Source organism: Myotis lucifugus, unplaced genomic scaffold (assembly GCF_000147115.1).
Source record: "Myotis lucifugus unplaced genomic scaffold, Myoluc2.0 scaffold_377, whole genome shotgun sequence".
Taxonomy (NCBI): domain Eukaryota; kingdom Metazoa; phylum Chordata; class Mammalia; order Chiroptera; family Vespertilionidae; genus Myotis; species Myotis lucifugus.
In genome coordinates, this window is record NW_005871425.1 from 324,115 (window position 1) to 351,530 (window position 27,416).

Here is a 27,416-nt window from a genome sequence, read left to right on the forward strand (position 1 = left end):
AACCAAGTTTATCAGGAGTGTGACTGCTTTGAGAACACCACACCCACAAGGACCTATCTGCTTCAAGGTTAGTGCCTGGATTTGGAGAAAGCCGTCTTGTCCTCTGAGATATTTTTGGCTTCTTCCTAAATCTTGGCTATATGCCAGGTGGCGGAATTTGCTGGCTACGTGAGGCTCCCTGGTGTGGGCCTTATATAAATCCCTTGTGGGGGCCTTAAAGAACATAATTAAGGCCCCAGTGGAACTCATTACACCAACCACCCAAGCCCAGACCCAAGGGCTCTGTTCCAAGCAGGGAGCAAGCACCCCGCAGCTGGGCTGAGACTAAAAGCAGAGCAGAGATAATGGAGGTGAAGACAACGGAGCATCCCTGAGCCACCTGGCCAGTGAGGGCAACTTCCCTGCAGCCAGCTGGACACACAGACCAACACCCCAACCAACCGGGCTTTGTCTCTCTAGAAAGAAACCTTCAGGTGCTCACTTAAGAAAATGAAATCTAGCCCGGCTGGCATGGCTCAGTGGTTGAGAGCTGACCTATGAACCAGGAAGTCACAGTTCCATTCCCAGTCAGGACACATGCCTGAGTTGCGGGCTCGATCCCCAGTGTGGAGCATGCAGGAGGCAGCCAATCAATGATTCTCTTTCATGATGTTGCTATTTCTTTCTCTCTCTCTCTCTCTCCTCTCTCTCTTTCTCTCCTTCCTTCCCTCTCTGAAATCAATAAAAAAAATCCTATATAATAAAAAGGTAATATGCAAATTGACCCTAACAGCAGAACAACCAGAATGAATGCTCAACCAGTCACTATAAGGTGCATTGACCACCTCTTGGTCTCTTCCCCTGGCTGACAGGTTCCGATCGCCCAATGGCGAATCGTAATCAGCGGTGGGGGCAGGGGACTCTCTCAGTCTCAGGCCAAGGACTCCATTGCTTATTACAGATGTAAAAAGAATTTAAAATATTTAAAGGTTGCTCTTAAAGATATGAAGGGAGGGAGGGAGAGGGAGAGTGAGGGAGGAGGAGGGTGAAAGATAAGAAGGGAGGGAGGGAGGGAGGGAGGGAGGGAGGGAGGGAGGGAGGGAGGAAGAGAGAGAAAGTGATGTGAGAGAGAAACGTCAACTGGTTGCCTCCCGCATGAGCCCAAATGGAGAAGGAACCTGCAACCTGAGTATGTGCCCTGATCAGGAATCAGACCCGCCACCTTTTGGTGTACAGGATGATGCTCCAAACAGCCAGAGCCAGACACAATTTTTAATTACAAGAAACCAAATTCCTTTCCAAAAGGTAAATTTTAAAACGATGCTCTCGAACAGCCCCCACAACCCCCAGTTCCTGTCCTGAGCCCAGTGAACCCGTTTCCAGGTAAGGGCCTGACATTAACACCTGCTCCAAATATGCATCCACCGGTGGAGGAGGAGGCATTCATTTTAATAAGCTCCAATTCCTGACGTGGAAGATTTCCTCCCGGACACTCCTGGTCGACACAGGCTCACCCTCCAGATGTCAGGCTGGTCTGCTCCAATGGGAGTCCTTTGTTGCCTTTATTTTCCCTGTTGAATCCAGAGTTTTAAAGTGCAGTGGCTTGAACATCACTATGGGCTGACGCCGAGTCAGGCTCAACCCCATTTGTTATGCCTCCAGAGGCATATTTCAATGCATCATTTTATTTACCATATACAATGTGAATGAGGACAAGAAGGCACTCTCCTACACTAAAAAAATCCACAAATTAAGTTCTTCTGTAGCAAGATGTATCAGAATGGATGTCATCCACAGTTGCAATGCAGTCTAGGAACGTTGCTAAGCTGTGACCGATAAAATCTGCCTTTTTCTTTTCTTTTAAATATGTTTTTATTGACTTTTAGAGAAAAAGGAAGGGAGAGGAACAGAGAGACAGAAACACCGATGACAGAGAAACATCATCGATGGGCTGCCTTCTGCATCCCCCCACTGGGGATCGAGCCCGGAACCCGGGCATGTGCCCCAACTGGGAAATCAAACCAGCGACTTCTTGGTTCATGGGTCGATGAGCCACGCCAGCCAGGCTAAATCCTCCCATTTCTAAAGAACAGACACAGACACAGACTGGGTTTCCATGAAGCCACTGATGCGGCCCTCCTGGGTCAGATGTATTGTTTTAGCCATCGTTATCTTTTAACTTACACATTAGTTTCAACCTAGTCATTTTAGTGACCCGAATAACTAGAGCACGATTGAGTTTCTTAGGTTGTTAAAGTGACTAGATCAGAGTTCCTGCTGATGAATCAACAAAATATTTGGAAATAAATATGAGGGGAAATGGACAGCCAACCAATTGGATGTCAAGGCCACAGCACCTGCCTGCCACCCAGATCCTCGACCCAAGCCTTACAATTTATACCTAAATTCTGGCTTCCCCAGGTGCCCAGGGCCAATCTCTAAGTACTTGGAAATGTGTGTCACAGAACCACTTGAATGTAATCGTCAATTAAATTATTAATGAGAGAACTATACAAATAAAAGCATCATGCTCTTTTATGTGGTAATAATTATTATAATAAGCAATGCAAATTGAATAATAAGAATTATCGGGACAGTTCAGTGATAAGCTAACAATTTCCGGCAATCAGACCAAACATCCCTGCTGAAGCTGTTTAATAAAGTAAATAGCAGCTTGTTTACACTTTTGTTGAGTTCAGCACACATACATCCAGAGGCTATTTATGTGTCCTGGGTAGAAGAGCTAAAAAAAGAAGTGGAAAATGGGCAAAGGACCTGAATAGACACTTCTCCAAAAAGGACATGCAGATGGCCAATAGACAAATGAAAAGATGTTCAATGTCACTAATCACCAGAGAGATGCAAATTAAAACTGCAATGAGGTATCACCTCACATCTGCCAGAATGGCTACCATCAATAAATCAACAAACAGCAAGCACTGGTGAGGATGTGGAGAAAAGGGAACCCTAGTACACAACCGGTGGGAACTGATGGAGCCATTATGGAAAACAGCACGGAGTTTCCCCAAAAAATTAAATATGGAACTGCCTTTTGTCCCAGCAATCCCACTTCTGGGAATATATCCTAAGAATCCCAAAACACCAAACAGAAAGAATGTATGCACCCTACGTTCATAGCAGTGTTATTTACAATAGTCAAGATCTGGAAACAGCCCAAGTGCCCCTCTGTAGACGAGTGGATAAAAAAACCCGTGGTACATTTACTCAACAGAATACTACGTGGCTGTAAAAAAGAAGGAACTCTTACCCTTTGATACAGCACGGATGGACCTGGAGAGCATTACACTAAGTGAAAGAAGCCAGTCAGAGAAAGACAAATATCACATGATCTCACTAATATGTGAAATCTAAAGAACAAAATAAACTGACAAACAAAACAGAACCAGAGGCATGGAACAGGCTGACAGATCTTAGAAAGGCGGGGGGACTGGATGAAAGAAGATGAGGAGATTAGCCAAGGAGCATATATACATAGCCCGTGAACAGACAACAGTGTGGTGAAAGCCATGGGTGGGCGTGGCAGGTGGCAGGGCTGGGTGGAGGTGGGCAAAGGAGGGAAAATAGGGGACATCTATAATAGTGTCAACAATAAAAATATTAAAAAATAAAAGAAGTGAAAGCCAAGTAATAAAAAAGTGGAACTAGTTACACTGGGGGTGATTTAGATATTTCCCCATCTTAAGAAAACAATAAACCCTATCAATTGTCCTAGAATCAAATAACATAATTTATCCACACATACATATACACAGACACATATACCTACCTACACATATCATCTATAATAATAAAAGCGTAATATGCTAATTAGACCGGACAGCCGAACGACCTTCCGGACATCCTTCTGGATGACCTTCCAAACGAAGCCAGGGCTGTGAGGGCTGAGCCCCTTGCACGAATTTTGTGCATCAGGCCTCCAGTATATAGAGGACTGATACATGAAATATGTGCACTGGGGGGGGGGGGGGGGGCCTCAGCCCAGCCTGTGCCCTCTCACAGTCCAGGAGCCCTCGGGGGATATCCGACTTCCGTGGAGGCAGGAGAGGCTCCTGCCACTGCTGCCACCGCCACTGCGCTTGCCAGCTGTGAGCCTAACTTCTGGCTGAGTGGTGCTCCCCCTGTGGGAGCGCACTGACCAGCAGGGGGCAGCTCCTGCTTTGAGCATCTGCCCTCTGGTGGTCAGTGCGTCACAGTGACCAGTGGTTTCGCCGTGTTGATTTGCATATTAGCCTTTTATTATATAGGGTAACACTATAGATTCTTGTAACTACGGATAATGTTCCATTTGCATTCATGTGAGGGATAAAGTTAAATGCCATAGTAATAATAGGCTGTCACTATTTAGAAGCACTCATCCAGCACCTACCTACCTATCACTTAGCCACACAGGGCTCTGTAAACGAGGAGGCCATTTCCTCGTTTATCTGCGAGGGCCCCGCTGGAACTCTCCGGAAATCACTGTCCTCAGTCAGAGCTCAGCACTGCCCACTTCTCTACCCGTTCACCCAAGACTGATTCAGGAGAGGTATCCTTCACCGGATCAAACTAATCACAGGGACAGTCTGTTAACTCTCACTGTGAGCAATCGGGACCTTCCAGTAAAACCATTTCCTGCCTCCTTTGTTCACCTGGAAAAATATGTTTTATGTGTGAGGTCATGACATCCTCTGGTACACAAGGAAAAAACGTCGACGGTGGTGAGGCCTCCTCAGCTTCCAGCAAGAATAAAGGAATGGGGAAGAGGAGGTGTAATGTACTTGCTGTCAGATGTGCTCACCTCCCAAACCAACACACCTTCTATGCGGGTCTGAGTGTCAGGTACGAGCCCAGCTGTTCAGAGGCCACTGGACTGGGCTGGGTGATACCCTGCCTTTGACATATTGACCAGGCCAGTTTGGATGCCATTCTCTCAAGGGGGACCAACTTCAACACAGCTCTTCCTCTCCCGTCTCCCTGGGAGGTGCCCCTGCTCCGAGTTCCAGTTGTTCCCTTGAGCCTAAATCTATGCCATTAAACAGAAAGTTCTTGTCTGTGCTGTGCGTGGTTGCCACCTCTCGCGGAGCTGCGAGCTTTGAGCACAGTCAAGACTCAGTCCCTGGTTAATGCCAAAATATCCACTTAAGAATTCCTGTGCCCACACCACATGCGAGAGTGAGAGTGAAATAAAGGTGGACACATAAACAGATGCACTCCAGGGAGAGCGTGGGCACAGGACAGCATCTTCCGTAGGGAGGAGCCGCTCCCTCCCTGCCCTGCGGGGGCCGGGTCTGCCAGGTTTCTGCCCCGAGACCCATGTGTGACTGTATTCTTACCCAGAGTGCTGTGCACAGATGCCTGCTCATCTTTTCAAATGCTATTTCCCTTCTCCTTCAATCAGGAAAAAAAGTCTTTAAAACATTTTTTATATGTTTTGGTTGATTTTTTTTTTTTAGAGAGAGAGGAAGGGGGAGGGATAGAGAGATAGAAACATCAATTGGCTGCCTCCTGCATGCTCCCCACTGGGGACTGAGCCCACAACCAGGGAATCCAACCGTGACCTCTTGGTCTATGGGCCCTCAACCGCTGAGCCACAACGGCCGGGCAGGGAAAAAAGGCTTAATTGCTGGTAGGTCTTAACAGGTCTTAACACTTGCTAATCTCCTTCCTAATAAGGAGGCTGCGGACCTCCAGCAAACAGTAGTAGGAGCCAGTGAGGAAGACAGAGAGGGAGGTGAGACTAACCCAGGAGAAAGGGTAAGAGAACCCACTCCAGCAAGCGCCCAGATGATTTTGCACGGCAATAAAATTTCAAAAATAGTTTCGGGGACAAGCATAGGTTGCCAACTTTTTGTTTTGCCAAGTAAGGATACTGAACTCACGATCGCGTGCTTATTTTCCCCTTTGCCTTGGACTCGGGGAAAGGTCACGTTTGACCACTTGCTTGTGCGTATATGTCCGTTCCCCCCACCCGCACCCTCACCCCAACCTCAGCGTTACACTGTAAGCTCAAGCAGCCCACGTCAGAACTCCCTCTGCCCTCCACGCAGGAGGCCCCTTGAAATAGACCGGACTTGATCCAGAATCTGAGAATTATTACTTATTTCCTCATTTCACTTGAGAACTTTTTGCACTTCCTTATCTTCCTTCAGAGAATTTCTGTGAAACGGCCTTTCTAAGATGACTTAACTACAAAGCCATCTCAAAAGAAAAAAAACACCGAAAAACAAAACACACATCTAATACACTGGATTCATTTCAACCCTTGATAAGAAAGTAGTATAAATATATATGCTTCTTGTGGAAATGAATTCTAATTAAAGGGTGTATTCGCACTTTCAGCCTCGGGGCCTGACCAACAATGGCCAAGAACGCATGTGCAAAGAATGTGAATGCCTTCTTCTGCAGAAGCAAATGACCGGAGACTTTCCATCCATTCATCCTGACATAACCTACCCACAGCCAGCCAAGACGACTGCTCTGAAGAAAACCAATTTGCAGACCCTGGACCAGAACCAGGACTTGCAGCAACAACTAAGGATTTAGATGAGTCTAGTTTCTGAATTCTTGGGAGACAATGGCCATATCTATTAATGTGTCCTGCACAATGCCTATTTGCCATGTGCAGACATCTCCCTTATCCCTTCACACCAGCACGCTGGATCCGGCCTCCTCATCCCTCACAAACAGCTTGCAAAGGGCCTTCTGGACAAACGAAGGAATTCACAGTCACCGTGTTATCTTTCAGGACACAGAGACTGACTCAGAAATGTTTCAGATGAATTCTCAATTAAATAAAAATGGGTTTTAATTTCACTTCCCATTATCGGGCAGGACCATACACTCTTAAGTAAGGACAATTATAGTCATTTTAAGAGCTACTCTAAACAGAGTGTTTTCTATCTGCCAAACACTCTGCCAAGTATTTTATGTGAATTATTTTATTTCGGCCAGGCCGGCATGGCACAGTGGTTGAGCATCGACCTATGAACCTGGAGATCATGGTTTGATTCCCAGTTGGGGCACATGCCCAGGTTTGGGGCTCCATCCCCAGTAGGGGGCATGTGGGAGGCTGCCAATCAGTGATTCTCTCTCATCATTGAAGTTTCTATCTCTTCCTCTCCCTTCCTTGCTGAAATCAATAAAAATATATATTTTTTAAAAGAATTATTTTATTTAATTATCACACTGTCTCTATAAGGTAAACATCATTAGCCCCGTTTTACAGATGGGGAAATGGAGGCACAGGCGCTTACCTTATTGCCTAGGAATCCACAGCTCAGAAATCACACCCAAAGTCACTCAGCTAAAAAGAAGAAGGACTGGAACCTGAAAGCAGGGCTTATATTCTCACCCTAATATCCACTGCCTCCCCCCAGGGACGCTGGGCTACTTCACATAAACCGGTCCTGCCACAGGCCACAGCTTCTATGGTGTATGCCCTTTGCATGGCTGTGCTTTGAAAACCTGGGTCACCCCCTCTTTCCTTGAAGCCAGTGTTGTTTCCCTTGTTTTACAGTCCTGTTCAGACTTTCTGCGCGCTCTCGCGCACGCTCACTCTCGCTCTCTCTCTCTCTCTCTCTCTCTCTCTCTCTCGGGCTCTAACTTTGGCCCTGGGGTCTTGATGCCCCTTGCAGCTAACCACCCAAAGTTATTCCATCCAATTAGACAAACCCATTTCTCTCAGGATAGTGGTTGCCATTCCAAAAGGGCTCATGATGGACCAAAACTCTGTACTTGTCTTACATAAACCGAGCTCTTCAGAACTCACACGTTTCCTTCATCTGCTTCAGTTTGTGAGGACAATGGGACTAACGTCATCATGGGGGCTGCTCCCTGATTCTGTCAATGTCTCCCTTTGTCACTTCTGTGGCCCCCGGTCTCCCTGTATGTAGACTACCAACTCTCAGCCTACCACATGAACATAACTGCAGTGACCAAGTGAGATAGTAAAAATACTTTGAGAAAAAATTGATGCCTTCCGCAACGAAGGTGTGAACACCACACCTTTTCCAAACAGCACAGGTTCCGGCAAATACTGAGCACCAACAAGGCCAAGCTTGGTTGGGTCCAGAAACTCTGTTACATATATGGGGATTTCCACTGAATTCAAACGCTTCCCAGAAACACCTAGAGCCCTTAGCAAAGGTTCTAACCGGGCAGCCAATCGGAAAAACCCCCGTGGGCCTATGAATCAGTCTTTGGGAGACTTTTTTGTTTTGTGTTTAACATTTGGGTCCCATGGATGACTCAAGCATAACTTCCTTGGCGTTGAAGGAACTGGGAACTGAGATGAACTGCCCAGTTTATAATTGCATTTGGCCTCTGTGTACCCCATGTTGTAAGTTCCCCATTTGCCGGGGCACCGTGAGAACGATGATCTGTCACTGGCTAGTCTGAAAGCCTGGCTGGCGTGGCTCAGTGGTTGAGTGTCGACCTATGAAGCAGTAGGTCAAGGTTGGATTCCCAGTCAGGTCACATGCCCCGGTTGTGGGCTTAATGTTTCTCTCTCCCTCTCCCGTCCTCTCTGAAATGAAATATATCTATCTATATATCTATATCTATATCTATATCTATATCTATATATATAAATTTTTTTAAAGAGCTTTGGTGTCTGAGAAGTTTAGGATTCCTAAGATAAATCTATATCTATATCTATATATATATATATATAAATTTTTTTAAAGAGCTTTGGTGTCTGAGAAGTTTGTGTGTGTGTGTGTGTGTGTGTGTCTTTTAAAATGGCTTAAATAATGAGAGCATCACAGGAAAACATATGGAATTGTCGTGTGTGTGTGTGTGTGTGTGTGTGTGTGTGTGTGTGTGTCTTTTAAAATGGCTTAAATAATGAGAGCATCACAGGAAAACATATGGAATTGTGTTTGTTGACTACTTACATACCCTCTACCCTGTCCAGCTGACTCTGCCTCTGGATGCATCAGACTCCATATTGAACATGGATTCCCCCCCACCCCCCACCCCCCACCCCCGCTTCCTGGAGTCTCTCATTTTCTCCATTGCATTCATTCAGAGGACAAAAAAGACCTCGTAAATGTCATTTCATATTCCAAGCAATTTGCTATAGGCAACTACACCATTACATTGTACAAATAAATTTACATAAATCATTATTAGAATGCTTTATCTTAGCAACATTATTTGGTTCCCAGAGCACAAATTAAATGCATGCTTAAAGCAGAATATTTTAAAGTTATTCCTATATTGTTTATGAGATAGAATTAGAAATTTCCTTTTTCTTTCATAGTGGAATTTTTTTTGTTTTTGTTTTCTCTGTACATTTAGAAACCACATCTCTAATTTTCTAGGGAGGGGATGAGTTCTTGAAGCAAGCAACGCAATCGATGAGTCTGCCACATTTGGTTCATTTTCAGAGACTGTTCCCTTTGATTCCATGGGTTTGGTTTTGAACACTGATTAGGAAGGTCAGGAACCAGGGAAATTAATACCAGCTTGTGAGTCGATGGGTTTTTGTTTGATATTATTCTGCAAGCAAAAACTGGTCTTTGGTTGTGGTGCGGCTTTTTTTTTTTTAAATAAACAAATTTGTACATAAACTTCCTGAAAACAGAGCCTGGTTTTTCCTAGCTGTTTGTGTTGGGAGGGTGCCTGTTTGGACCAACTGCATAGCACATGGCAAGTCTTCACTGGCTAGAGTTCGACTCCACCCTAGATTTCTAAATGCGGTCTTTTCTCCCTATGCAAAACGCATGCCGTTTTAAAGCCAGCTGCACCGTCAACAGCAGGGGAGTGGGGACGGAAAGGGACTGGCGGGAAGTCAGGAGACACACTACAGCCCCGGTCCTGCTCCTTTCCGGTTCTGGAGATGCATGGGGTGATCTGGTATCTTCGCTGCTTGTCTGGGTCCTAAGAGGCTGAACTCACCGCTCCGGGCTGTAACCTTCCACCAGCTTGTGGTCTGGGAACAGAGTCCCAAGCCTGTGTCAGGAAAGTGCGGGCCCCATGGGGCCAAGGGCTCAACCTCGTGCCTAAGAGCACAGCGTCAGGCCTGGAATCAGAACCGAGTGCTGTCCCTTGAGAGCCGTGTGATCATGAACAATTCAACTCTTTCTGCCTCTGTTACCTCATCCTATATAATAAAAGGCTAATATGCAAAGTGTCCCCTCGAGAGTTTGATGGAGAGACAGGTAGTTAGATCGCTTGCTATGACATGCGCTGACCACGAGGGGGTGGCGTGGAACATGGCGGCGACCAGTGGTGGTGGAGGCGGCAGGGCGCTGAGGGAGCTAGGGAAGGAGGAGGCAGGGAGGTGGGGAACCTGATCAGCCCTGATTGCAGGGCAGGCCTAGGGACCCTACCCGTGCAGGAATTTTGTGCACTGGGCCTCTAGTCTGAAAATAAAGAGATTACTCGTACCTACCTCACAAGTTTGGAGACTGAATGAAGCAACGGAGGCAAAAGCTTAGAACAGTGTCTGATGCTTAGAAAAAGCTTAGTAAACAGGAGGTAATAATCTCAAAGGATGACCAGTGGGGTCAAACTGGGGTGATCACATAATCTACAGTCTACATGTTTCTGGATGTGAAAGGGAGGACTGTATGATAATTATGTTGGGTAAACTGGCGAATGCTAGGACAGTCCCGGGCGTGTGTGACTACCCAGACGCCAGCCCATTGCCATTCAAGATGTGATAAAGAAATTAAGTAACAATTGTATCTTAAGATATTTTACAACTCATGATACCTTTCAAAGCACCTTCATACATCTTATTTGCACCTTTAATAAACTATGTAGCCCAGCCGGTATGGCTCAATGGTTGAGCATTGACCTAGGAACCAGAAGGTCATGGTTCCATTCCCAATCAGGGCACATGCCTGGGTTGTGGGCTCGATCCCCAGTCAGGAGCATGCAGGAGGCAGGCGAACAATGATTCTCTCTCATCATTGATGTTTCTAGCTCTCCCTCTCCCTTCCTCTCTGAAATAAAAAAATCTTTTTTAATATAATAAACTATGTGAAAAAAATTGTAGGGCTGGGTTCCTGACCCTTTAATAATGACCAAACACGTGGCAAGCATAGAAAAAGTATGGGTTTTCCCCCAGTGACACAGTATTACAGGGACCGTAGGGGCCCCAAGCAATCCTCTGCTCTGCCCTACTTCCCAGCCTCGGGGAAGCGAGACAGGGTCATGTGACTAATTCTGGCCAATGGGCTGTGGATGTAAAGCTGGTTTGGGTCATTTCCAGGCTAAGGCAGTTAAGAATGAGTGTGTGTTCTCAACTTTTCCCCCCACACATTGCAGCAGCCAGGAAGCCGTGTTTGAAGATGTAGATGTCACAAGAGGGAGGAAGCTTGGAACCTCAGAACACTGGCTACAGGCAGGCACACTGGTGGCTGCCGATCTAGGCTCTGCCTCCAGGAAGGCCCAAGCTCCCGAGTCAGCGGGATTCAGCTGCAGGAGCACCTGAGCATGCGGGACAGAGGCCTGTGGTCTGACAGGAAGAGCAGGTGCCTCAGAAGACAACTCTCAGCACTACCTTCAAGACCCAGGCCAGCGAAAGCCGCCACTGCTTTATCCAAGAGCAACCCTGGAAAAGAGCCAGGCGTGGGCAGCATGTACTTGGCCATCTCGGGGCTAATCAGAGCATGTGCTCCCCATCCCTGACTGTGGCCCCTCACGCAGCCCTGAGACTCCCCTGACTTCCAGCTTTCGGAACTCTCTAGATACGCTCTCGGCATCAACTTATAAACACGTGTCCTTGGCTTATGCTCCCTACCTGTCAATTCCACTCCTCAGCCCAGAATAGCACCTTGTGCATCACCAGGTACTGACCTCACACGATCCCTGGTTCATCCCAAGGCCTTTTCAAGCCACACCTGCCAGGCAGAGCTTGGAGGGAAGGGGTGCAGGTGTGTAAGAGAAGAGTCAATAATCAGGTAGACAGGCAGAGGCCGGGTGTGGACAAACCCAAAGAAGCAGAAAAGGCCAGCAAAGTGGCAGCCAAAGCCAGGGCTGGGGTGACAATGACCGCTGTCCCTGAAGGAAGCTGCCAGCCAAGGCCCCACCGTAACAGGGCAGGTGAGAATCAGGGTCCTAGTCCAGGCAGCCAGGGCCCCCGTTACCTGGGCTCACTGCGGGCTCATTCCCATCTTCCCACCCAGGCGCCAAGCTACTCCTCTCCCCGCCTCCTGGCCTAATGATCCACAGTGATAAAGCCCAGCCCAGGCCCTCCCTCTTCCATGGATTCTTCCCTAGTTATTTCAGTTCTAGTCCTAAAAGTCTCTCAATTCCCTGAACCAGAGAGCTACCATCACTGCCCAGCCCCAGCCCCAGCCCCAGCCCCACATGGCAACACCATCTGCCACCCTCTCATGAGTGGGTGGGCCCTGGGTCTGTGGCTAAGCTGTGAGCCCCACGTCTGTCCCAGGAACACGTATTTTAGCCCCATCTGACCTGAGAACACATAACCCATACTCAATAATACTTACGACCTCCATTAAAAGGTATAACATAAGAAAGATTAATTCGAGTAATACTAGTATGTGGTCAGACGAGAAAGAAAATGATTTAGAGGAACTACGGTAGAATCCAGTTTCCACACGAAAAATTCCCAGCGAGGTTCCCTTTGCTTTGTGTGCCTATGAAACGCACCCAAACTTCAAATGAAGATGTGATTCGATGTTTTCATTATCTTAATGCCTAAATTGGATTGACCACATTGCCAGTCTGATCAGCTGCATAAATTGATCATTAAGAAGATTGGGAGGAAGAGGGGCGGATACCAATTGATGGAGACGATCAATTTGGCATCTGCATTTACATATGGAATAGCGTTGGTATTCATTTATTCAGTGCAGTCGCTGTGAGGTGTAAGAGAGCTGGTGAAGACCGACTGTGGTTACCTGAGTCAGAATGGGTCCAGGAAACCGAGGTCAGCATTGCTCCAGTCACGGGAAGGACAGAGAAGCCTCCATTGTCACCAGAACCGCGGTCTTCTGGGAGATGATGCTTCTAGTGGCTGGTGGAGAGGAGCAGAAGGAAGATGGGGTTAGAGCAGAGGAGGAGAGAGGACCCTCTCAGCCACAATGAATGCCATCTCTGGCCGGGCTCTAAAAGATGCCACACTTCAGTGACAGCGCCGATTGCAACAGCACCTCTTTGTTGCTTGGCAAGTTTATTGAAGCGCCGGGTCTTTCATGATGGAGTGTTCTTGAAACTGCCTCACGGGGCACAAAAGGACCCAGAGATGTGAAAACGCATGCCATAGACACTGTGAGACTATCTTCTGTTACTACAACTGCTATTGAGACATTTGTGAGGTCACTTTATTTTACTATGGTTGCCGCTGAAACACTTGTGTAGATAAAGGAGAGACCTCAGAGCACCAACAAGCATTGTAGGCCAGTGCTGACCCACGTGGACCGGCCTTCATCCCCTGGGTAGGCCAGGTCCACAGGCGCAACCTCAAGGACTCTCTATCCTGCTGTAAAAGGAAATTACTCTGGCTCTACTCCTGGGGGAAAAGGTCCCCTCTAGCTAAAGCTCACTAATTGGGCTGCAAGCTTTTGAGCCACAGTTAACCCATAATCTTGCAAAATAGGAAAGTTGGTACATGGGGTGGATTGCATCATAATTTGATGGAAGGTATTTTTCTTTTCTTTTCTTTTTTTTTTTTTTTTTGGCCTCCGCCTCAAGGAAGACAGATCAATAGACGGTCTACTAAAAACAATGGTATTACCCGATGAGGTTAGTGTGAGAATCCTAGGAAATAAATCCACTGAATCAGTGGTTCCCAAATGGTAGTCCCTGGAATCACAGCATGAGCATCCCCATGAGTTTGTTGGAAATGCAAATTCTCGGCCCCCACCCAAGACCACCTGAATCTGAATATTTGGGCTCCAGCGATCTGTTTTAACAAGCCCTTCAAGTGATTCTGATCTTTCATTTATCCACCCATCCAAAGACATCCAATCTGTTGTTGTAAACCAAAATTATCCTACCCTGATGCATGTTACACTTCAATTAAGGGCAAAGTACTGAGCTGGGAATTGGAAGGAAGATGGAAGGGTCACAGACAGAAGATGATGGAATGGCCACCTTGGAGAAATGTATTGTCCACTGTGGGAGATAAGACATGTATGTAGGTAACTCAAATACAGACAGACTGCATTATTTCCTGTAACGAACAGAAGGTTTCGGAGGAGACATTTGTTTCTGGTGGAGGTGAGGAGGGGGGCATATAGGAGAAAGCATCAAGACAATAACAATACTAATGGGCCTTGAGATTTGAACAGAATTTTGACCAGGATGACCAAGCAATAGCTAAAGCAAAAACCCAGAGAGGAGCAAGCATGAAGTCTATTCAGGGTGCATGGAGTAGCCAGGTCTGGCTGATACTGGAGACACGTGGAAGGTGATCCAGGTGAGACAAAAACACTTTCAAGCACAAACAGGTAAATGCTAGGCGCCTGTGGCATCTGTTGAGTATGTTTAGAAATTGGCATCTAATAAATCAGGGGACTCAAAGGTTTCTGAACCCAGCTTGCTTTTCTGTCCTTTCTGTACTGCATTTTTTAGAAGGGAGCTTAAAGGAGCAACTGTGGAAGGTTTGCCCAGGAGGAAGAAACAAAAGAACATTTTAAAGTAGGCACAGGACTCAGGATGTCACTGTAGCCTCAGGCCATTCTGCAAAGGGGCAGAATCTTACCAGACCTAAGAAGCCCCTGAGGACATCTATGGTTTTAGCTTTATAAAACAACTCAAGGGAATAGTGGTGTGCCTTAGTCACAGGGAAAAGTTAAAGGATTGGAGAGGAGAAATGGATGAGGGTAGTCAAAAGGTACAGACTTCCATTATAAATAAGTCAAGGGGATGCAATGTACAGCACGATGACAACAATTAATAATATTCTATCGCATATTCGAAAGTTGCTAAGAGGGTAGATCTTAAAAGTTCTCAGCACATACAAAATGTTGTAACTATGTAAGGTAATGAATGTTAACTAGACTTATTATGATCATCTCGCAATATATACAAATATCAGATCATTATGTCATACACCAGAAACTAATATATGTCATATGTCAATTATACCTCAATTTAAAAATATTGAAATCATGTTAAAAATGTTAAACCGATACTCAAGATCTCCAAGTAGAGAAAAATAATTTTCATGATCCAGAAGGTATGGCTTGCCCAGCCGGCATGACTCAGTGGTTGAGCATTGACCTATGAACCAGGAGGTCATGGTTAAAATCCCATTCAGGGTTTCGGGCTCCATCCCCAGTGTGGGGCATGCAGGAGGCAGCCAATCGATGATTCTATCTCATCATTGATGTTTCTATCCCTCTCTCCCTCTCACTTCCTCTCTGAAATCAGTAACAAAAATTTTTTTAAAGAAGGTATGGTATTTGCTTCTAGAAAACTAACATAAATGGAATGCTTTCTTTCCTGATGCTGCCAAATGAATGATGGGATACTGAAAATGTGTGTGATGTCACACAAGGCTCTGATGGAAACGAAGCTGGATTCAGTATTGGTGATATCTGGTCGCTCATCCCAGCTCTGCCATTTGGCCATTGAGTCATTATGGGCAAGGCATTCAACCCCCTAAACCTCAGTGTTTCCTCAATCAAGAAACAGAGGCACTGGCCCTAACCGGTTTGGCTCAGTGGATAGAGCATCGGCCTGCAGACTGAAGGGTCCCAGGTTCGATTCCGGCTAAGGGCATGTACCTTGGTTGTGGGCACATCCCCAGTGGGGGTGTGCAGGAAGCAGCTGATCAATGTTTCTCTCTCATTGATGTTTCTAACTCTCTATCCCTCTCCCTTCCTCTCTGCAAAAAAAATCAATAAAATATATTTTAAAAAAGAAAAGAAACAGAGGCACTGGCTTGCCCCAACTTCTTTGAAATTTAAATAAGAAAATACACATGAAGTTGCTGTGAAAATGATAAAGTTGCAATATGGCACAGAAGTATAGGATTATCCTACTCCCTGGGACATTTGGGTACTAATTAACACTTGTTACTATGTTTGTCCTTTGAAAATATAGAAATAAAATGTTTCTTATGCCCTTGAGACTCCTTTTAAATATTTGCAGATATAGCACTTCTGAGGAGCAAACTTGGCATCAACCAAAGCACTCTCCCATGAAACGCTTCACGGCGATATTTTTACTTGTGATTTTGTTTTTAATTTCATTCCTGACCACGATGGGGGATCCAGTTATCTTTCAGCCTCGCCTGGGGAGCACAGCTCAGTCTTCAGCAACACAGACGTATACGATGGCGATAATTTATCATCTCTGCAGTAGTGTCGTCCCAGATGGACCATTTACTGATTTATTTCCATATGTAACTGGCAGAGAGATTAATCAGGCTTCCAACTTGGAAACCCGAATTGCGCTTTATTTCCTTAACTGGCTAACTCTGGACAAGAGGAAGTACACAATCATACAGAAAACCAAGAGTTCCCCTTCCAAAGCCTGCTGACCTGTCCAATGCCTTTAGACACACACACACACACACACACACACACACACACACACACACACAGCTTGTTCCTCCTGTCAACTCAGAGGGCTGGTTCTTTCCTTAGATACTCATGGGCTTCCCATAGGAGCTGAGTCTAGTAGAACTTCGGGCACCATGAGCCCAGAAACGTTAATGCCAATCAGGTCCAGTTGCTGCCACACTCCCCTCCCCGTGTGCAAGCTCAGGCTCATATTTCTGAGACTGAAGAGATCCCTTTGCCACGGCGCTGCACCCAGCTGGCCCTGCTGTGCGGTGCCCGGGCCCTGGAAAGTATGTGCTTTCTTTTTTCCACTCTTTTTAAGGGTCTGAACTTGACTGAATTCAGCAGCTGCCATAACGTCAGCCAGGCGATGGCTAATGACCTGCTAGCATTGCTCCCAGTGCACCCCCACCCCAGGTCAGCTCCCAGTCCACTTTTATTAATTCTACCCCCCTGATATTACCTTTTAGCAAAGAGTATTAATGGGATTGTTGTCACCGGACAGTGTTTACATACAGAAAGCCAGCCAATCGCAACACAGGGCAGAAAGCACCAGCTGACTGTGACATCTCACGTGGAACCCAAGGCTTCGGGCAGGAAGGCTCAGTACACAGGGCCATGGAGATATATTTTTTTTAATCCTCACCCAAGGAGATGTTTTATTGAATTATTTTTTTCTTTATAGACAGAGCTAGGGAGAGAAACACTAATTGACTGCCTCCCACACTGACCGGGAATCAAACCTGAAATCTTTTGTTGTACGGGATGATGCACCAACCAACTGAGCCATCAGCCAGGGCAGAACCATGTAGAGCTATCACTGGCTCCCCACACACCTGGGTCACTCACCCCCGAGTGGCTTTGGAACAGTCATTTAGTTTGGGTTCACAATTCTCTTCTCTGTAGTTTGAGTTTACTCTATCAGGTTCCTCCTGGCTCTAAAATCTCGTGATACTATGAATATGGGGCGGGGGGGGGGGGGAGCCATCCCCTTGGTTTCTGTGTTTAGATGATGCCAAACAGCCAGAAGTTTGGAAGCCTCTGAAAGTGGCTGAATCGGTCCAAGCCACGGGAAGCTCAGTACCCAACAGACTCTCCTTCAGCAGAGAGCATGAGCACTGGAAGGTTGCACAGCTTTACAAGTTTTTAAGAACGTGATGCAATACAACAGTTCGGAGTACTGTTCTAGGGATGGCAAAAGCTACAAGGTGCCGAAGTCATGGACCTTTCTCCTTCGTACACTGACATCTCAGTTAAGAAGAGACACAACTGATCTGAATACAGTGAAAGAAGTGCCATCATTGAAGACAAAGAAACTGTGATGGGAACATGGAAGTTGGAAAAATGCTCCTGAAGAGGGGGCGAGGGGAAGAGCTGTAAGGTTGTATGGAGGACGTGGAATCTAAGCTGGGTCTTACAAAGCAAAGATGGGGGTGAAGGCGTTGGATGGATACACCAGCAAGGGCAAAGGCCTAGGGCTTCCTCGCCAGTCCAGGACACAGTATCTGGTGCCCTAGGGCAGCCACAGGATGCTCAAGGGGAAGAAGGCTAGTGGGAGGGAAGGCTGGGCTGGAGCCAGTGTGGAAAGCCCTGGACGCCAGCCTGCAGGCTCGCTCATGCCCCGTGCCCCGTGCCCACCGAGAACCATCAGAAGTTCCCGAGCAATCGAGACTCCAAATGAGCTACACCTCAGGAAGTTGATTCTGGCAATTCCGTTACCATTTAGGACTGGTAATAAGATCTGTCTGTACCTTCATTTTTCTCTTATTCATTCCATGCTGCCACTATTTGGGAATCCCTCACATTTATTTTTTTTCCAAATCAATTTCCTGGCCCTTCAAATGGAAGCAATTGAATTTCCTACGAGCACTGCCAGGATTTAAATTTGAATGACTGATTCGGCCTGGGGCTTGGCATTTAGGTGTGTGTGGTTTTTCTATTCTTACAAAAGAGTTAAGTAACACGGCACAGACTGGTGGACTTTTGTTTTGTTTTGTTTTTTTACACTGGAAAATATTTCTGGGTGGTGAAAAAATATATACCAACGTCCCGACTGTTGGAAGGGCCTGCCTGCTCTAATACTCCCAAACAGACAAACGTTGACCTAGTCATCCAAAGTAGCTCATTGAAGCCCTGGCCAGGTTGCTCAGTTGGTTAGAGCGTCATCTCCATGTGCCAAGGTTGTGGGTTCCATCCCTGGTTAGGGCACATACAAGAATCAACCAATGAATGCATCAATAAGTGGAACAACAAATCGATGTTTTTTTTTCTCTCTCATCAATAAATTAATAAAAAATTTAAGTAGTTCATTGAAACTTCGCTGATTTCCGGTTTCAGAGCCCAAGGTTTCCAGGGCCCCTCCAAGTATTTTAGCAGAATGTGATGTACACCCTCAAACCAATGGCATTTGGCTCCTCTGCCCTGGGGGGCCAAGCACAGGTGGTTTCCTGCAGCTGTCACAGAGAGAAGCTGACCCCCACAACACACAGGGCCCGAGCCAGGCAAGCCAGGGCACAGGGGAGCGGTCTGCAAGCCTGTCCTCCCCTGGTCTCCAAAGAAGGGCTGGAGCCTCAAAACTCCACAGGGATGAGTGTGGGAGTAGGCAGGTGAGACTCCGAGAAAGGGGCTGTTCTTTGGTATGAGCCACCATTAAAAAAAATCCCCCTCAGAAGACACAAACTTCACTCCCCATCTCTGGGTGGCTCAGACTACAGATGGGCATAAATGGGAAGCTTCAACAGTTTCACTTTGGGTCACCTTATTTAGAAAGGCAAATTGTGTCTATCCACTGGGGCGTCAGATATTCTAGGGTTCAGGTCCCCGATTTATAATGAAAAATCTGTCCCATCCCTCCATATTACCAGGGAATGCGGGAAGCCCCAGACAACACCCTCCATCCCCATGTTCTCTTAAAATCTAATCAAACAGTTAATGTGAAGGACAACATGTAGTAGACGCTGTAGGCAGTTCCCCGTGCACACAGAAAACAGTCTCACACACTACAAAAGAGTTGCGTGTCTCAGGTGCCACTTTTTGTAAAAGTCCACCTATGGTCAGAAAACGAATCCTCCTCACAAGAACAGATTAGCTTAAATTACCATGCCATTTCACATTCTCTTCACTGAAACATGCCTAACAAAACTCTAAGGTAAGTGCAGGCTTAAACTGAATAATGGGCATATAAGAATATTTTGACATTAAAAACTCAGTCTAAATGGAACTACAACATACTTGAAAGCTCCTGCAATCAGACCATGCACATTGAAATCTATTAACCTAATACCCTGCTATTCAAAAGCCGAGGTCTGGCATGTAAATAAAGACCCATTTGAACACTTCTCCTAAATTACTTAACTGTACGATTTGATTGCAAAGTCACCCATTTACACAGTCTATCATCTTTACTTGGTTGCTCTCAGCACTCAAGTCTTATCAGGTTACAATGTGGCAGCATAACATAAACACAGCGAGACCAGCATATGGTACCAAAAAGTAGCAGCCAATGTCAAAGACAAACCAGGGTCATCCCGGGGAAAGAGAGATATTTACATAAGCATTCCGGAAAGACAATGGAGCCCTAATTCCCCTCTAGCTGCTCACCCAATCAACCTCTCTGCGTCTCACCTGACCATTTTTACAGAAAAGCAATTTCTACAATGATACATTCAAAGACCTTAGTTGCCATAAACTCAGAAGCAAAGATTCTGTTGCACATTAGAATTGCTTTAAGACTCGGCTGTCTTCAACCTGAGCTTTCATCCCTTACCCATTACTAACGTCCCCCACCCCTCTACAAAATGAGCTTCCCTGGCAATATCCTTCTTAAAGATGTCACCGGCCACGGCCGTTTTCTTACCTTTGTAACTCACATTGGTTTCCTTTGATGCTATTTACCCAAGCAAGGGCAATTGCTTGCCTGGAATCTTGCAACTTTCAACTTTGTCCTGATTTTGCCGTCGTGGTGGGGAGGGGGGATGCCAAAGCCCCCCAGTGCATCTCTCAGCTGAATCCGAGCTGTATTTTAAATTCTTCTACACTTACTTAATATAGTGTGTGCTGCCTGTCCCACTGATGCGATATCAGAAACCTGCAAGCTACTATTTCTGCAACTGTGTCACTGTAGATAGTCTGAAACATGTACGTCGCTGTTGCCATGGAAACAAACACAGCTAGGGTAGAGTGCCACGCTGTGTTAATTCCTTCACCCATGAACCCCAGGGGAAGGCTAACATTCATCTTCTTTCTCCTTTAGTCTCACACTGCTTTATTTTTTTAGCATTATCAAATGATGTACTAAATGCACAGGGTACACCTGAAAATCCGGATGGCTGAAATGAGCCGTGTCCAACCTAGCGGGCTGGGGATCTGCTTCAGGTGGGGCCGCTAGGCAATAGATCCTTTCACCAACTTCTCCTGGGAGAGATGGAGAACTTTCCTGCTTTTAAAACGGTGCGGGCAGGACAACAACAAAAAAAAAGTGCACATCTTGTCTCCTCTAAGAACAGTTATCGCGGAATCGCACCAGAATAAAGATGCTATCAGCATTGTGCCTTATCGGTCTGTGAAAGGCAGAGGGAGGTTTTGCAAACTTTCTGAAGTGGATCCCAGCTAAGAGTTCTTTGCCCTTCCACCGAGAGCTGCACGCGCAGGCTGCAAACCCAATGGTTTTAATTAGCCAAAAGCATGCACCCTCACAAGGGCTTCGTCTGTCCCCACCAGGTCTGTTTCTAAACTTACAGAAGAAGGTATTAGAATGAGTGACAAGATGGACATCTGACATCATTCAGAAAGAAATGTGATTTCTCCCGGAATCTGAAAATTCTCTCATTTGCTGCAAGCTCAACTCTTTGACCTTATCCAATGTTTGGACTGGTGCAGAAAAGTCAGACTCTCTCAGTACACCTAAAAGCCACAATGTGTACATGCTGGTGCACTGGGCTGTCTTCCGATTATTCAAACCGGTACGCCACTTTAAATAATGGGGTTATTCAACACGGTAGACACAAGTAAGCTGTTCAAAATCTTAATTACATCCTATCCCTTGGGCTAGTTAATAATATTCAATCCAGATGAAAATGGCCACACTTTAGATTTGCATGCTGATGTGCTTCAACTTGAATATAATTTTCGCACTAAACCATCAATTGTAGGCTTTGAAAGTGCAGATCTGCGACTCTCAACTGGCATTTTTTTAAAAAGAAAAAAGAAACCACTACTTTATTTGTGGGAATTATGGTGAAATTATCCCACCAAAGCTAAGCCAAATTTTCCCATTATTTTCTAAACTGGACCATGCTTGGATATATACTATGATAATAATAATGAACTCATCCCTAAAGAGAAAGCAAAACAGAAAAGAGATACACAAACCTTACTGGTAAAAGAGATCACTGATTTTTTTAAAGCAATCTCAAATGATGTGAGGGTCCAGTAGCAAGCCTGGTCTTGGAGCAGTAGCAGGGCAGACAGAGATGACTCTTTAACTAATCATGACCAGTACTTACAAACTCAAGGAGCAGACCCACAATGCCTTACACGCACTTTACATGTCTGCACTGGGCATTTTCACGTGGGCCATCCCACTTGACTATCACAGGTTATACTGTGAATTCGCGCGGCGAGTATCAACAGTCTCATCTCACGGTAGAGAGCACCGAGGTTCCGAGGATCAGTGACTGGCCCACGGTCACACATTAAGCAGCAGAACCGTGTCCCTGTGGCCTGATCTAGTGCTCGGGCCGTGTGCCACGCTGTCTCTAGGTTCCTCACACATGCAGATGGTTGTAAAGGACTTAAAATAACTTTAAAAAATAACTTACAAAAACGGGACAGATATGCAGTATCAGATAAATTAGTGCAGATGTTAACTATGGCTGGTGGTTAAGCTCATGCTCCTCTCTGATCTCGTCCACCCAACTTTCTTCTCCCAAGGGTGGGAGGAGAGGAACCAGCCTATAGACTGAGTTCAGCACCGGCCCCAAAGCAGATCATCTCAGCCTGCTCACAAAGCCCTGAACCCCTCCCTTCCTTCCCAGACACCCCAGCCCTGAGTGCCACTCCGCAGAGAGTCTCACAGGGAAAGATGGTTGGAGGTCCCTTGGGAGAAAGGAGGTGAAAGCAGGATTGGGAGCAACAAGAAGAAGCAGGAAAGTAGTTATCCTCCTGTGATAGTTAATTTCATGTGTATATATGCATTTATATGTATGTGTGTGTGTATTATGTCTGTATGCATGCATGTGTGTACATATGCACGTGGGTATGTATGCATGTGTGTATGCATGTATGTACATACATCCTACTAGTCATGCCTCTCTAGGAAATTCTAACACACTTCCCTGAGGAAGCGAGTAATCGGAAGTGGATTCCGTCGTGATCTGGGTTATGCACGACCTCTTCGTCTGGCTGAACATCAGACTCATTTCGTTACCCTCGAAAGCAAGGATGAAATGGATTTGGTCATGCTGCATTTTGGGGAATGAGGACTTCCTAGAAGTAAATTTTTCTGGACTACTGACTTTATTCCAGGTGCTCCTGAGGCAGCAGGAGGCTTCCCGAGGGGCAGTGTTCTGGGGAGACCTCCCAGAGGGAGGGGGGAAACAGGGTGCCTTCCCCCAAATGCTCCAACTCCAGTCAGTGACTTGGTCCCTTTTGATAAAAACTTTCCACTCTAACCAGTTTGGCTCAGTGGATAGAGTGTTGGCCTGCGGACTGGGGGGTCCTGGGTTCGATTCCGGTCAAGGGCATATACCTTGGTTGCCGGCACATCCCTAGTAGGGGGTGTGCAGGAGGCAGCTGATCGATGTTTCTAACTCTCTATCCCTCTCCCTTCCTCTCTGTAAAAAATCAATAAAATATATTTAAAAAAAAAAACTTTCCAAAATGGACTGTGTAAGAAAACAATGAATCGGGCAAAGTACACAGCACGTGGTTTAGCCCAGTGGTTGGCAAACTCATTAGTCTACAGAGCCAAATATCAACAGTACAATGATTGAAATTTCTTTTGAGAGCCAAATTTTTTAAACTTAAACTATATAGGTAGGTACACTGTTACTAACTTAATTAGGGTACTCCTAAGGCTTAGGAAGAACCACACCCAAGAGGCCAAAGAGCCGCATGTGGCTCGCGAGCCGCAGTTTGCCGACCACGGGTTTAGCCTGTTCTAGTTTTCCTGGCTGGCATCACGGACATTATGATACCGAGTTCTCAGAAGCCATGCAGGCGTAGGCGGGAGGGGAGGAGGTCACCCACACAGGAGCAGGCCCCACACACTTGTGGTTTCCTAAGCCTCGTATTTACATTTTCATTTTCTCTGGCCTAGGCTTGCCCCTCCCTGGCTGTCGGGGTACCAGCTGGCCTTCCCACCACGCAAAGTGGCCTGGCTCTCGCTGTTCCCTCCCTATTTTGATTCACATCTAATATGCCAGGGGCTGGGAAACCAAATAAGAGAGTTGATTAGAATTTTGTCTGAAATAAGATGAAACAGGCCTCAGAAAGTGTCCCTGAGCATAAAAGTGTCAACTTTCAGATGTCATTGACTCCAGGTCAATTAGCCTAAAGCCAGGCACCTAATGAGCAATTTGCCTATAATTTAAAACCTTTTTCGAAGGTTTTTACATGGCAATGTCCTTTCCTCTTTTTTTCTTTTTTTCATCTCTTTGGCATCATAAGGTTCATAAATCAAGTCTTCTAAGGGAACACGCAGCTTGTTTTTAAATTTTAGTTTATGTTTCATTTTTTTAATTCAATAATTTTTTGAGGTACAGACAATGAATGCAAAAACACTGGAAATGGAAATGAATTTCCGGTGAGCTGGTTACTCGGCAAATCAATATGGGCACTGGCTTTACGGACACGCTTACTTCTACTTTTCCTTTTTGCAGGATGCAAAGCCTGTCCGAGGCAGCTGATGTTGTGTCAGACAGGAATGCATGGTCTGACCTGCACGGCTGCCTGCACCGCTCTGTCTTCTTGCTGCACGGGACTCGGCGCAGCTGCGTTTCTGGCCTCAATGGAGGGAAGGAATCCGTATGGCTTGGCTTCGTTCCTTTCCACCGTGCGTTTAATGTATGGGCACTATTGAGCAAGCTCAGCTTGTTGAGTCTCACCCAAAGCAGTGCTCACCCTCCCGTTCATTCCGGGAGCCCCCGTCGTGTGTTTTGGATGCTTGTATGTTGGCACAGGGGGCACACAAGGCACCCCTGATTTTCTGCATCAAGGCGATGCACAGGCTGCAGAAGCCTGAGAAGGACTCGCCTGACTACCCAATTCTTAATGTGAAGGGGGGAAAGCTCAAGGTCAAGATGTGTCCAGCATGACTGGAACGGACAGCACCAGCCCTATTCCAAAGGAGAGGCCAGGTGCCTGGGAGCCCTGCTCCCAGTGCCCTTTAGAGGGAAAGCGGACACCAGACCTGCCAGTAAGACCAGAAGCCAAGCTGACCTGTGAGATTAGGGACAAGCTCAGGGTGTACTCCTAAGCAGGCAGGATTGGGGCTGCAACGTGGGACAGGGAAGAGCTGAGGATGGTCCCTGTGCACCCTGTGTCCCAATCATCCACCCTGGGCTCTGGCACAGACACTGCCCCTCTGGGTAGAGCCCTGAGCCACTTAAGCACTCTGCAGAAAGCAAGCCTTCCAGCCAGCCTGGTCCCCTGGCATGGAGCCGCGAGGATGCCCGCCAGCCACCAGGGCAGCCTTTTCCCTGGAGCTGTCGTGCTGCTGCTTGTCTGGCAGGAGTGAGGGCCATGGGGCCAGCTGTTGGAGAAGAGAAAGGAACCAGGGAGGCCTCACGCTTGTGACGCTCACAGGGATGCTCAGTCAGGGCTGGAGAAGAAACTTCTGGGAATGGAAGCTTTACAGGCTGAAATGACCACTGTGAGGTCTGCTTTAAATGTCTCCAGGAGGGGGCTGTCCTTGGCGTGTATGCACTTCCTGTATCTGTATATGGACGATAACCAATGAGCTCAACTCATGTACCCTCAAAGGGTTCACTCCAGGACTGGACCATTGGGGAAGTTGTAAAAAAATTTATGTTTGCTTTTCAATCCAAGCCTACAGTGAATTGCATTAATGTGTTTTGCCCTAACCTCCCCTACTTAATAAAAACGAAAGTTGTTAATAGAGTAAGTCACTAGTAATATACATAATCAGACTGTACACCACATGTATTAGAACATTTTGGGGCCTGTAACACTGACTTAAATAAAAAGATGGTTGTTAGTTTACTTCTCACATAACAGCCCACGACAGTAGACAGTCGGTGGCGGAGCAGGGGTGGGAGGTGACTGGGCAGCTGGTACCCTGAAGGCGGACACCCAGGACCTCTCTCTCTAGTTGCGCTGCTGTTTCCTAACGTCCGTCCCACATCTGCATGGTTTTCAGTATCACGTGAACACCTTGTACCCGCCCTCGTCAGAAACACGGAAGAGAGAGAACATGAGGGCTCGCTCGTTCGTTCGTTCGTTCGTTCGTTCGTTCGTTTTAAAGGTGAAATCCACACATCATATCCATCCCTTCCACGGTCCTCCATCAGCCAGAAGGTAGTCACTTTGCCCCTGGAGTAGAAGGTGTCCAGTTAAAGCCCCAGGGATCTACTACTGAGAGTTACTCAAGTTTACAAACATGCATGGGAACGATAAGCACCAAATTCAAGGTGGTGGTTACATGGGGCACAAGGAGGAGATGAGGTCTTGGGACTGGGGAAGGGATACAGCGGGGCCTGCAACTGTATCTTCCATGTCTTATTTTTTTCAAAATACAAGAGTGGCCAAAAGTGGGTTTACTGTGCCATTTTTTTGCATTAACAAAGCTTTTTTTTTTTTAATCCTCACCTAAGGACATTTTTTAGAGTGGAATGAAAGGGAAGGGAGAGAGAGAGAGAGAGAGAGAGAGAGAGAGAGAGAGAGGAGAGAAACATCGACGTGAGAGAGACAAATCAATTGGCTGCCTCACATGCCCCAAAACCGAGGTACGTGCCCTTAACCGGACACCCTTCAGTCCGTGGGCCAATGCTCTATCCACCGAGCCAAACTGGCCAGGGCCAACATAGCTATTGTAATAATCATAATCTGCATGTCTTTTTCCATACGAACAACTGTAAACCTACTTTTGCCCACCCCTGTATTTGAAGAAAATATGGCAGAACATTGAGATCTGCCAAAGTTGGGTAATGGGCAAAAGTGTTTTAGCTTTTCCTATGTTAGAAATAAATCATCATAAGACCTACACAATTTAGCATTATCTCAATGACCCAAATGCAACTCAACTCATAATTGAAGTGCATTTCACCAATTCTAAAATGCACATTTTTCTACATTTGAACCCTCTGAAATGAGTGCATCAAATCATATTAGGCAGCATTTTTCTTAGTGATACACAAAATAATGTTCCATTTTACAATGAATGATAATTTGAATGCGAAGATGTACAATGTATAAATTGTGTTTCAAGTGGAACGTGGTGCATTTGACTATGTTGGCGAGTGGGGGGAGGCCTCCACGGGTGGGCATCCCAAACCTTACGAAGCCCTTAGAGCCCCAGACCTGGGCCCCTCTGTTGGGCAGTTTTCTGACCATCAGGAGGACGTTCTTTTCACTGATAGAGTCTCTGATTAAGGTCATGCAAAAAAACCAAGAAACAACAACAACACACACACACACACATTGGGACTAATTTTTGCTGTGCCTAAGGAAAACCTAGCAGATAAAAGCCCTTCTTTATTGGTTCTAAGGTGCTTGAGAACTCTCACCTGGTAGGAGATGAAAGCAGAAATGGCACCTACAAACTAAACTCAACCAGAGAGGGAAGAAAATAGTCAGATAATCCCTGGGCCACACTGTGTGCAGGCTGAGCAGACAGGGCAGACACAGACGTGTGAGGACCAGGAAGGCTGTTCTATGTGCCCACAGCTGAGCCACGTTCCTGGCCAGCAGAGCGGACAGAGAGACTGT

At 46.3% G+C, this 27,416-nt stretch overlaps 1 protein-coding gene across 2 annotated transcripts in view; it reads right to left on the reverse strand.

The window, feature by feature from the left end:
• FOXN3 (forkhead box N3) overlaps window positions 1-27,416 on the reverse strand; it is a 359,245-nt gene that overhangs the window by 260,569 nt on the left and 71,260 nt on the right. The window contains exon 1 of one of the 2 annotated variants that reach the window (XM_023765120.1): window positions 12,858-12,973. The exons of the other annotated variant lie outside the window; for it this stretch is intronic. The gene's annotated coding sequence lies outside the window, so the exon portion shown is untranslated. Of the gene's footprint in view, window positions 1-12,857; window positions 12,974-27,416 lie in introns of those variants that run through there. 2 annotated transcript variants of the gene reach the window in all.